Here is a 13,274-nt window from a genome sequence, read left to right as displayed (position 1 = left end):
TATGAGGAGCATGAAAAGGTGTGAAAAATTAGAGGAGCATGAATCGGTCTGAAAAATATGAAGAGCCCGAAAAGCTCTGAAAAATATGAAGAGCACGAAAAGGTATGAAAAATATGAAGAGCCTGAAAAGGCGTGAAAATTCGAGGAGCATGAAAAGGAGTGAAAAATGCGAGAAGCATGAAAGGTCTGAGAAATTGGAGGAGCATAAAAAGGTCTGAAAAATAAGAGGAGCATGAAAATGTGTGAAAAATACGAGGAGCATGAAAAGGTCTGAAAAACATGAAGAGCCTGAAAAGTGTGAAAAATATGAAGAGCTTGAAAAGGTCTGAAAAATATGAAGAGCATGAAAAGGTCTGAAAAATATGAGGAGCATGAAAAGGTCTGAAAAATACGAAGAGCATGAAAGGAGTGAAAAATAGGAGGAGCATGAAAACTTGTGAAAAACACGAGGAGCATGAAAAGATGTGAAAAATACGAAGACCATGAAAAGGTGTGAAGAATACGAGGAGCATGAAAAGGTCTGAAAAATACGAGGAGCATGAAATGGTCTGAAAAGTACGAGGAGCGTTAAAAAGTCTGAAAAACTGGAGCAGCATGAAAAGGACTTCAATATATGAAGAGCGTGAAAAGGTGTCAAAAATATCAGGAGCGTGTAGAGGTGTGAAAAATATGAGGAGAATGAAACTGTATGAAAAGTCTGCGGAGCATGAAATGGTGTGACATATACGAGGAGCAGGAAAAGTTGTGAAAAATACGAAGAGCATGAGAAGGTGTGAAAAATACGAGGATCATGTAAAGGTGTGAAAAATACGAGGAGCATGAAAACGTGTCAAAAATACGAGGAGCATGAAAAGACCTGAAAAATAGTAGGAGCATAAAAAGGTCTGAAAAATACGAGGAACATGAAAAGGTCTGAAAAATATGAAGAGCCTGAAAAGGTGTGAAAAATATGAAGAAAAAGAAAATGTCTGAAAAGTATGAAGAGCACGAAAAGGTGTGAAAAATAGGAGGAGAACGAAAAGGTGTGAAAAATACGAAGAGCATGAAAAGTTGTGACAAATACGGGGAGCATGAAAAGGTGTCAAAAATATGAGGATCATGAAAAGGTCTGAAAAATACGAGGAGCATGAAAAGGTCTGAATAATATGAGGAGCATGAAAAGGTGTGAAAAATTAGAGGAGCATGAATCGGTCTGAAAAATATGAAGAGCCCGAAAAGCTCTGAAAAATATGAAGAGCACGAAAAGGTATGAAAAATATGAAGAGCCTGAAAAGGCGTGAAAATTCGAGGAGCATGAAAAGGAGTGAAAAATGCGAGAAGCATGAAAGGTCTGAGAAATTGGAGGAGCATAAAAAGGTCTGAAAAATAAGAGGAGCATGAAAATGTGTGAAAAATACGAGGAGCATGAAAAGGTCTGAAAAACATGAAGAGCCTGAAATGTGTGAAAAATATGAAGAGCTTGAAAAGGTCTGAAAAATATGAAGAGCATGAAAAGGTGTGAAAAATATGAAGAGCACGAAAAAACCTGAAAAATATGAGGACCACGAAAAGGTGTGAAAAATACAAGGAGCACGAAAAGGTGTGAAAAATATGAGTAGCATGTAAAGGTTGAAAAATAAGAGGAGCATGAATTTGTATAAAAAATATGAGGAGCATGAAACGGTGTGAAAAATATGAAGAGCATGAACAGGTGTCAAAAATATGAGTAGCATGTAAAGGTTGAAAAATAAGAGGAGCATGAATTTGTATAAAAAATATGAGGAGCATGAAACGGCGTGAAAAAAAATGAAGAGCATGAAAAGGTGTGAAAAATATGAGGAGCATGAAAAGGTGTGAAAAATATGAAGAGCACGTAAAGGTCTGAAAAATACGAGGGACACGAAAAGGTGTGAATAATACAAGGCGCATGAAAAGGTCTGAGAAATAGGAGCATGAAAACGTCTGAGAAATAGGAGGAGCATAAAAAGTTCTGAAAAATACGAGGAGCACGAAAAGGTGTGCAAAATTCGAGAAGCATGAAAAGGTCTGAGATTAAGAGGAGCATAAAAAGGTCTGAAAAATACGCGGAGCATGAAAAGGTGTAAAAGACACGAGAAGAATGAAATGGTCTGAAAAATATGAGAAGCATGGAAAGGTCTGAAACATATGAGAAGCTAGAGAAGGTGTGAAAAATATGAAGAGCCTGAAAAGGTGTGAAAAATATGAAGAGCATGAAAAGGTGTGAAAAATACGAGGGGCAGGAAGAGGTGTGAAAAATACGAGGAGCAGGAAGAGGTGTGAAAAATACGAGGAGCATGAAAAAGTGTGAAAAATACAAGGAGCATGAAATGGTCTGAAATATATGAGGAGCATGAAAAGGTCTGAAAAACATGAAGGGCCTGAAAAGGTGTGAAAAATATGAAGAGCATGAAAAGGTCTGAAAAATACGAGGAGCATGAAAAGGTCTGAAAAATATGAAGAGCCTGAAAAGGTGTGAAAAATATGAAGAAAAAGAAAATGTCTGAAAAGTATGAAGAGCACGAAAAGGTGTCAAAAATAGGAGGAGAAGGAAAAGGTGTGAAATATACGAGGAGCATGAAAAGGTCTGAAAAATATGAGGAGCATGAAAAGGTGTGAAAAAATAGAGGAGCATGAAAAGGTGTGAAAAAATAGAGGAGCATGAAACGGACTGAAAAATACGAGGAGCATGAAACGGTCAGAAAAATAGGAGGAGCATGAATAGGTGTCAAAAATATGAAAAGTATCAAATGGTGTGAAATTATGAAGAGCATGAAACGGTCTGAAAAATATGAGGAGCATGAAAAGGTGTCAAAAATATGAGGAGCAGGTAAAGGTATGAAAAATATGAGGAGCATGAATCTGGATGAAAAATATGAGGAGTATGAAACTGTGTGAACAATATGAAGAGCATGAAAAAGTCTGAAAAATATGAGGAGCATGAAAAGGTGTGAAAAATATGAGGAGCCTGAAACGGCCTGAAAAAAATGAGGAGCATGAATAGTTCTGAAATATAGGAGAACCATGAAAAGGTCTGAAAAATATGAGGAGCATGAAAAGTTGTTAAAAATATTAGGAGCATGAAACAGTGTGAAAAATATGAAGAGCATGATAAGGTGGGAAAAATATGAGCAGCATTAAAACGTGTGAAAAATAGGAAGATCATGAAACACTGTGAAAAACACAAAGAACATGAAAAGTTTGGAAAAATATCAATAGCAAGAAAAGGTCTGAAAAATATGAAAAGCATGAAAAGGTGTGAATAATATGAACAGCATGAAAAGGTGTGGAAAATACGAGGAGCATGAAAAGATCTGAAAAATACAAGGAGCAGGAAACGGTCCGAAAAATTTGAGGAGCATGAAACTGTCTGAAAAATATGAGGAGCATGACGCGGTCTGAAAAAAATGAGGAGCATGAAAGTTGTGAAAAATACGAAGAGCATGAGAAGGTGTGAAAAATACGAGGATCATGAAAAGGTGTGAAAAATACGAAGAGCATGAAAAGGTCTGAAAAATACCAGGAGCATGAAAAGGTGTGAAATATATGAGGAGCATGAAAAGTTGTGAAAAATACGAAGAGCATGAAAAGGTGTGAAAAATATGAATAGCATGAAAAAGTGTGAAAAGTAAGAGGAGCATTAAAAGGTTTGAAAAATACGAGGAGCATGAAAACGTCGTAAAAATACGAGGCACATGAAATGGTCTGAAAAATAAGTAGAGCATGAACAGGTGTCAAAAATATGACGAGAATGAAAAGGTGTGAAAAATATGAAGAGCATGAAAAGGTGTCAAAATATGAGGAGCTTGTAAAGGTGTGAAAAATATGAGGAGCATGAATCTGTATGAAAAATATGAGGAGCATGAAACGGTGTGAAAAATATGAAGAGCATGAAAAGGTGAGAAAATTATGAGGAGTATGAAAACGTCTCAAAAATACGAGGAGCATGAAAAGGTGTGAAGTATATGATGAGCATGAAAAGGTGTGTAAAATACGAGGAGCATGAAAATGTGTGAAAAATATGAAGAGCATGAAAGGGTATGAAAAATATGAGGAGCATGAAACGGTGTGAAAAATAAGAGGAGCATGAAATGGTGTGAAAAAATGAGGAGCATGAAAAGGTCTGAAAAATATGAAGAGCATTAAAAGGTGTCAAAAATATAAGGAGCATGAAAAGTTGTGAAAAATACGAAGAGCAGGAAAAGGTGTGAAAATTATCAAAAGCATGAAAAGGTCTGAAAAATATGAACAGCATGATAAGGTGTCAAAAATATGAGGAGCATTAAAAGGTGTCGAAAATATGAGAAGCATGTAAAGGTGTGAAAAATATGAGGAGCATGAAACTGTATGAAAAATTAGAGGAGGATGAAACGGTGTGAAAAATATGAAGCGCATGTAAAGGTGTGAAAAATATCAAGAGCATGAAAGATGTGAAAAACACGAAGGGCATGAAAAGGTGTGAAAAATATCAAGAGCATGAAAAGGTCTGAGGAATATGAAGAGCAAGATAAGGTGTCAAAAATATAAGGAGCCTTAAAAGGTGTCGAAAATATGAGAAGCATGTAAAGGTGTGAAAAATATGAGGAGCATGAAACTGTATGAAAAATTAGAGGAGGATGAAACGATGTGAAAAATATGAAGATCATGAAAAGGTGTGAAAAATATGAGGAGCATGAAACACTCTGAAAAACACGAAATCATGAAATGGAGTGAACAACACGAAGAGCATGAAAAGCTGTGAAAAATATCAAGAGCATGAAAAGGTCTGAAAAATATGAAAAGCATGAAAACGTGTCAAAAATATGAAGAGCATGAAAAGGTGTGAAAAATATGAAGAGCCTGAAAAGGTGTGAAAATTATGAAGAGCATGAAAAAGTGTGAAAATTATGAAGAGCATGAAAAGATGTGAAAAATACGAAGAGCATGAAAAAGTGTGAAAAATATGAAGAGAATGAAAAGGTCTGAAAAATACAATGAGCCTGAAAAGGTCAGAAAAATATTAGGAGCATTAAAAGTTGTCAAAAATATGAGGAGCATGAAAAGGTGTGAAAAATACAAAGAGCCTGAAAAGGTGTGAAAAACACGAAGAACATGAAAAGGTGTGAAAAATACGAAGAGCTTGAAAAGGTGTGACAAATACGAAGAGCATGAAAAGTTGTGAAAAATACCAGGAGCATGAAAAGGTGTGAAAAATACCAAGAGCATGAAAAGATGTGAAAAATACTAGGAACATGAAAAGGTGTGAAAAGTATGAGGAGCATTAAAAAATCTGAAAAATACGAGAGCATGAAGAGATGTGAAAAACACGAAGAGCATGAAAAGCTGTGAAAAATATAAAAAGCATGAAAAGGTCTGAAAAATATGAACAGCATGAAAAGGTGTGAAAAATATGAAGAGCATGAAAAAATGTGAAAAATAAGAAGAGCATGAAAAGGTGTGAAAAACATGCAGAGCATGTAAAAGTGTGGAAAATAAGAAGAGCATAAAAAGGTGAGACAAATACGAAGAGCATGAAAAGGTCTGAAAAATACGAGGAGCATGAAAACGTCTTAAAAATACGAGGCACATGAAAAGGTCTGAAAAATATGTAGAGCATGAACAGGTGTCAAAAATATGAGGAGAATGAAAAGGTGTGAAAAATATGAAGAGCATGAAAAGGTGTCAAAATATGAATAGCATGTAAAGGTGTGAAAAATATGAGGAGCATGAATCTGTATGAAAAATATGAGGAGCATGAAACGGTGTGAAAAATATGAAGAGCATGAAAAGGTGTGAAAATTATGAGGAGTATGAAAACGTCTTAAAAATACGAGGAGCATGAAAAGGTGTGAAGTATATGAGGAGCATGAAAAGCTGTGTAAAATACGATGAGCATGAAAATGTGTGAAAAATATGAAGAGCATTAAAATGTATGAAAAATATGAGGAGCATGAAACGGTGTGAAAAATAAGAGGAGCATGAAAAGGTGGAAATATACAAGGAGCATGAAAAGGTCTGAAAAATATGAAGAGCATGAAAAGGTGTCAAAAATATAAGGAGCATAAAAAGGTTTGAAAAATACGAAGAGCAGGAAAAGGTGTGAAAATTATCAAAAGCATGAAAAGGTCTGAAAAATACAACGAGCATGAAAAGGTCTGAAAAATACGAGGAGAACGAAAAAATCTGAAAAATACAAGGATCAAAGAAAGGGTCTGATAAATACGAGGAGGATGAAATGGTCTGAAATACACGAGGGGCAGGAAAATATCTGAATAATACGAGTAGCATGAAAGAGTCTGAAAAATACGAGGAGTATGAAATGGTCTGAAATATACGAGGGGCAGGAAAAGGTGTGAAAATTATGAAGAGCATGAAAAGGTGTGAAAAATACAAGGAGCATGAAATGGTCTGAAAAAACGAGGAGCATGAAAATGTGTGAAAATACGAGGAGTATGAAAAGGTCTGAAAATTACGAGGAGCATGAAAAGGTCTGAAAAATACGAGGAGCATGAAAAAGTCTGAAAAATACAAAGAGTATGAAATGGTCTAAGAAACACGAGGAGCATGAAAAGGTCTGAAAAATACGAGAGCATTAAAAGGTCTGAAAAATATGAGGAGGATGAGAAGGTCTGAAAAATACGAGAAGCATTAAAAGGTGACAAAAATATGAATAGCATGAAAAGGTGTCAAAATATGAGTAGCAGGTAAAGGTGTGAAAAATAAGAGGAGCATGAATCTGTAAGAAAAATATGAGGAACCTGAAACGGTGTGAAAAATATGAAAAGAATGAAATGGTCTGAAAAATATGAGGAGCATGAAACGGTAGAGATATATGAGGAGCATAAAAGCTGTCAAAAATACGAGGAGCATTAAATGATGTGAAAAAAATGAAGAGCATGAAAAGGTGTAGAAAATATGAAGAGCATGAAAAGGTGTGAAAAACACGAAGAGCATGAAAAGTTCTGAAAAATATGAAGAACATGAAAAGGTGTGAAAAATACGAGGAGCATTAAAAAGTGTGAAAAATACGAGGAGCATGAAAAGGTGTGAAAAATATGAACAGCATGAATAGGTGTGAAAAATATGAGGATCATGTAAACGTCTCATCTCGAGTTGATTTTTGGTTCACTGAGCTCTTTCGTGTTGCTACAGTGACCACAGGATCCCTCTAGCCTTGAACCAGTGTTCTTGGGGTTTCTCTGGAGTGCTATCAAGGAAACCAAGGCTCCTTTCATGTGTGATGTGCGACACGGAATTGCTCTGCATGCAGTGCAGGGGAATCGGGCCTCATCTCGCGGAGAGGGGGAAGTCTCATGGTTTTTCTCGAGTTGCGGCGGGAACCTGGGGTATATTCTCGAGTTGCGACGGGGATGGCCCTTCCACACACCTGTTTGTTCAGCGACGAACAGGACTCCTGCCCTAGTTGCGAGGGACAAGTCGGGAATTCTCCTCGAGGCTTGGCCGTGGTCAATTGGGACGCCTCCCAGCTGAGGCAGGGACAAGGGTCCCTTTCCACGAGTGCCACAGGAATCCTGGGGACTCCCATCAAGTTTCACGGGAGTCAGGCATCGTCTCCTTTGGAGGCACTGATCTCCGGCTACCTCTGAGTTTTCTAAGGATGTGAACGCCTCCGTCGCGATGAGGTGGGGAACTGGTCTTTCTCTGTGGGTCTCCAACAGGGGATTCAGACATCCTTTCGTCTTGGGAGAATGCACGACGAGCCTGCATTCAAGTCACTGCAGGGATATCCGGCCTTATTTTCGAGTCAGGCATCGCGGTGTCCATTCCACTTAGGGCCGTCAAACTCAGGGTCCCTCTCAATACGTAGAGGGTGAGAGAAGCCTCCTCTTGAGGTGCTTCTTGGTCTGGGTGGGATTTCTTGAAGTCGAAGCCAGGACAACCTTCATCTCGATGTTGATCTTGTCAGGAGCTCTTTCATGTTGCTACAGTGACCTCAGGATCCCTCTAGCCTTGAAACAGTGTTCTTGGGGTTTCTCTGGAGTGCCATCAAGGAAATCAAGGCTCCTTTCATGTGTGATGTGCAACACGGAATTGCTCTGCACGCAGTGCAGGGGAATCAGGCCTCATCTCGTGGCGAGGGGGAAGTCTCATGGTTTTTCTCGAGTTGCGGCGGGAACCTGGGGTATATTCTCGAGTTACGACGGGGATGGCCCACCACACACGTGTTTGTTCAGTGACGTCAGGACTCCAGCCTAGTTGCGAGGGTCAACTCGGGATTCGCCTCGAGGCTTCCCAGTGCAATTGGGACGCCTCTCCAGCTGAGGCGGGAGACCAAGGGTCCCTTTCCAAGTGCCACAGGAATCCTGGGACTCCTATCAAGTTTCACGAGGAGTCAGGCATCGTCTCCTTTGGAGGCACTGATCTCCGCGTACCTCTGGAGTTTTTTCAAAGATGTGGGCTCCGGTGCGATGTGGGAACTAGTCTTTCTCTGTGGTCCTCCACAGGGGATTCAGCATCCTTCGTCTTGGGAGTGCAGACGAGCCTGCATTCAAGTCACTGCAGGAATATCCGGCCTTATTTCGAGTAAGGGCAGATCGCGGTGTCCATTCCACTTGAGCTGAAACTCAGGGTCCCCTCTTCACATACTAGATCTGAGAGACCGCCTCCTATTGAGGTGCTTTGTGGTAGGTGGTATTCCTCTGGAGTCCAAGCCAGGGACATAACCTCTATTCTCGAGTTGATTTTTGTCTCTAAACACTCTTGCTATATTCTATTGGTTAGAAGAATTGATGCATTTGACTAAATGGTGCTGGAGAAGGCTCTTGAGAGTCCCATGACTGCAAGGAGACCAAACCAGTCAATCCTAAAGGAAATCAACTCTGAATAGTCATTAGAAGGACTGATGCTGAAGCTGAAGCTCCAATACTTTGGCCACCTGATGCAAAAAACTGACTCATTGGAAAAGACCCTGATGCTGGGAAAGATTGATGGCAAAAGGAGAAAGGGGCAGCAGAGAATAAGATGGTTAGATAGCAACACTGACTCAATGGACCTGAATTTGAGCAAACTCTGGGAGACAGAGGAGCCTGGGGTGCTGCAGTCCATGTGGTTGCAAGGTTAGACACAACTTATCTACTGAACAACAACAATGACATTGGTTAGAAGCAAGTCACAGGTTATAGGCACACTCGAGTTATTTTTTATTATTTCCCTCATAGTTTGTAATCTCTAGCTGTAGTAGGATGACAAGCCCTGAGTAAATACTATGTGAGAGAATTAATGGGCGGTGGGAGCTTCATGTTTCTGGGGAACGAAGTAATTTCCTAATGTCTAGGGAGTCTAACCAATGCCCCAGTGGTTAAAGAGGTATGTCTAACTGCTATAAGTGCCATTTGCTTCTTCTTATCCCCTCCTAACTGAACTCATGGCCCAGTAGGGCCTAACCAGTAGCCCGAGGCTTCCCAACAGCTGTGGTGTCCTGCCAGGAGGCTTGAAACAGTTAGTAATTGTCACTGAAGCCAAATGTAATGAATTAGACAGCTTGACTATTTGCATTTAATTTATCACAGTTGCATCACAAAACTGGGGCATGATGAAGGATTGCTGTCAAAAAGGAAAATAGGTGTAAAGAGGTCCTTAGGCACCTATGGAGAAGGACTGGGAGGAAAACAGAACTCCTCTCCATTGAGCTCCCTCTGTGTGCCAAATGCTGCCCCCGCCTTCGCAAGCACAGTCATTTAAATCTAACAAGTGCTCTGTGAGCTAATGTAATATATTCTTTTTTCAAATGAGGAAACGGAAGTTCAGAGAGGTTAAGTAACTTGCTCAAGGGCACACAGCTAATGAGTGGCGGGGCAGGACTATACCCTGGCTCTATTTGACGCTGGGCCACTGTGCGTACCCTAGTGGTGCCAGCATGAGTTCTCGACACTTAGCTTCATTATCCACACACATTTATACAACTCATCTACATATAGATGTCACAGCAGGGGCCCACTGCTGGGAAAAGCTTGGCTGGAGTGAAGGCAGGGGAGCAAAGGGGAAGGGGAGGAGGCGAGTACAATATCGCCTTCCTATATCGTGGCTTTTTGCAACTCAAGGTGGAAGAGCAGAAAAGCAGCAGACAGCTTGGAGATCTTCCAGGTAAAGGCTTGAAAAGCTATCGATAAATCCTGGTCTGTTTAGAGAATGCTTGGATTATGTCTACAAGTTGTCAAATACTTTTAATTTTTCCACCCCCACTGTCACCTTCATAGACGTCCATCGTCTCTCTCTTAGGGACGATTGTAACACCTCATGGGTGGCCAGCTCCAGTCCTATTGCTGTCTGGCCCATTCTAAATAGGGTAGTTAATAGGAGTTCTTTAAATCAGGTTAACCATTTAAATCTCTTGCTGGGAATGTTTCAAGGGCTTCCCTTTGCTTTTAGGACCACATCCAAATTTGTAGACATGATGTATAAGGCTCACAAGGTTTGGCCTCTGTTTACTGTCCCATTTCTCATCACTCCCTTCTTGCTCTTTCCAACTGAGGAGAAATTCTTTTTTTTTTTTTATACTCTCTTTGGCCTCAAGCCAAAGTATTGTTACTTAGGACAACTCTCGCTTTCCATGTCTCTGCATTCCAGATGCTTACATAAATAAACGTGGGTTTTTTTTTTTCTTCTTTTTTTAACTCTGTGTAGCATTCCCTCTTCTAGAAATTGCACCTTGATTTTCCCTTGAGGAACCCCCACTCTCAGACCATGTGGTTTGCTGGAGTGAATTTGCATTCCAATGCCAAGGGTGGTCACATGACCCAGGCCTGACCAATCAGTGCTCTGCATCTTCCTGGTCACAGTGAATCCATCCAGGAATTGGCTGTGAGCCTGGCCAATGAGCATAGCATGATCTGGAGTGGCTAAGGTGAAGGCACAAAAAGCTAAATATTCTGGATCCTTCTTAACTAACCCCTGGAGAAAGCCTGCTTGAGAATGAAGCTCATGCAGATACTAGAACCCAGAGGCAAAGAAAGAACATTTCTTGAACTATATTTTCAGCAACTAGATCTAGACATAGCCTGAAGCATGAAACCCTATACTTTTCAGTTATGTAAACCTATACATTATCTGTTATTCTTAGGCCATTTTAATTCCACTTGCACTCACAGGGGATCTGCCTGATGTACTTATCTTTCCAATTACAGCCAAAAGCTCTTTATTCAGCCTTTCTCTACTTTTCAAGAAATTCTCCTTTACTTACAGACACACTTCACAAGCCTGTTTCTCCAAGGTGGCCTGCACCAAGATCACGTGATTGTGAGTGATGAAATCAGAACTTGAACCAGATGGTTAACGTCTGGTCCCCCTTCCATCATACCCAGAGACCTCCTCCTTCTCTGGCCTGACCTTCCATGTTCCCTGATGCCCATACAGATCTTCAGTCTCCTCTCTTACTTCAGGAGACTCTCTGCTCTTCAAATGTATTTCCATCTTGGAGGTGGAAATTCTGTTGATAAATTGTGAGGATCACTGGTCCTGCCCTCCTTTACTTTAAGAGAAATTGTTATTTATTTGACTGTGCCAGGTCTTCCTTACAGCATGTGGGATCCAGTTCTCCGACAAAGGACTGAACCTGGGCCCCCTGCTGGGCCACCAGGAAGTCCGGCCTTGTTTTACTTTTCAGTAAAACTCAAAACTTTCACTCATTATTGGTTAATCAGTGATATTTATTGAGAGCCTACTATGTTTTCAGTAGAGTTTCAGTAGAGTTGTCAGTGAACAAATTGGTAAAAAAAATTAAAAATTCCTCCTAGCAAGGAATGTACATTCTAGCAGAGGGGCGAAGTAATCAAAAAAGAAATAGGAGTTCCTTGGCGGTCCAGTGGTTAAGACTCAGTGCTTTTGCTGCCTTGAACTGAGTTCAATCTCTTTTTGGGGAACTAGGATCTTGCAAGCTGTGTGGCTTGACAAAAAAAAAAAAAAAAAAGAGTACATAGTTTATTAATAATAAGAGCTAAGGAAAAAATAAGGCACATGGTGAGAAGAAATTCCAGGTATGAGTGGGACAAAGTAAATTTTATATAGAGTGGGCAGGGATGACCTCACTGAGAGGGAGAGCTTTGAGCAAAGCTTTGAAGGATGTGGGGGAATGATCCATGTGACTCTGAGATCCAGGACAAGGAACAGCATTTTTAAAGACCTGAGAGGAATATATACTGATGGGTTACATACTCCTATAGTAATTATACTTTACTTTTTCAATTATAAGTATGTTAGATCATTAGCTTTTTAAAAAAAGTCTTCAATGAATTTGTTACAGTATTGTTTGTGTTATATGTTTTGTTTTTTAGCCATAAGGCAGGTAGGATCTTAGCTCCTAGACCAGGGACTGAGCCTGCACCCCCTGCATTGGAAGCTGAAATCTTAACCATTGGACCACCAGGGAAGTCCCTAGATCATTAGCTCTTACGATACAAATCTCTCCATCTCCCTCTCCTTCTCTCTCTCTCCCCCTACTCCTCTTTCTCTCTCCGTGTTTTATTTTCTCAGTGTTTCAGTTTTGGGTATTTTATACTGATGGCTCTGTGAGTTCACAGATTTGTTCTTCTATTGAATCTATTATTATTAAGCCCTGAATTCTTCATTTCAAAGATTGTATTTTCAAGTTCTAGAATTTATGATTAGTTCTTTTTCTCATCTTTCCTTTATTTTCTAAAATTCCCTGTCTGTCCACTTGTTCTGCATATGTTTTCTTCCAAAATTCATTTATATGTTCATACTAATTATTTCAAAGTCCTGGTTTGCTCATTCTCATGCCTTGGCCATCTGTAGGTCTATCTATATTGGCTATCTTTTCTCTTGATTATGGGTCATATTTTCTTGCTTCTTTGCATAGCTTCTAATTTTTAATTGTATGTTGGATATTTTGATTAAAAGAACAATAGAGACTGAGCTAGAATCTATCTATATCTATCTATCTACCTATCTATCATCTATCTTCTCCCCTACTCAAGGGAGGACACCTTTTTCTCTATCAGAAGGCTAGGATGAGAGGCTAATCATTGATATTCCACCATGATCAAGCTGAGCTGGGCTAACATGAAGTTTGAATTAGTTTTAAGTTTACCTCTGGTTTTAAATGAGATAATAGAGTTCTCTCTTTGTCTTTCATCCCTAAATCCAACTTCCTATGCTGCCACTACTGATGGACTGGTTCTCTGATATTATAAGAATGTGAGCTAGGAGGGATTTGGTTTGCAGCTTTCATTAGTTTTAATTCACCTCTGGATTCAACCTAAGCACTGCACAAAACTGCAAGATCCATCTCTGTTTCAAGCTCCACCTCCAGAGCTGCTTAC

This window comes from Cervus canadensis, chromosome 21 (genome assembly GCF_019320065.1).
Source record: "Cervus canadensis isolate Bull #8, Minnesota chromosome 21, ASM1932006v1, whole genome shotgun sequence".
Classification (NCBI taxonomy): domain Eukaryota; kingdom Metazoa; phylum Chordata; class Mammalia; order Artiodactyla; family Cervidae; genus Cervus; species Cervus canadensis.
Note: the sequence above shows the minus strand (reverse complement) of the source record.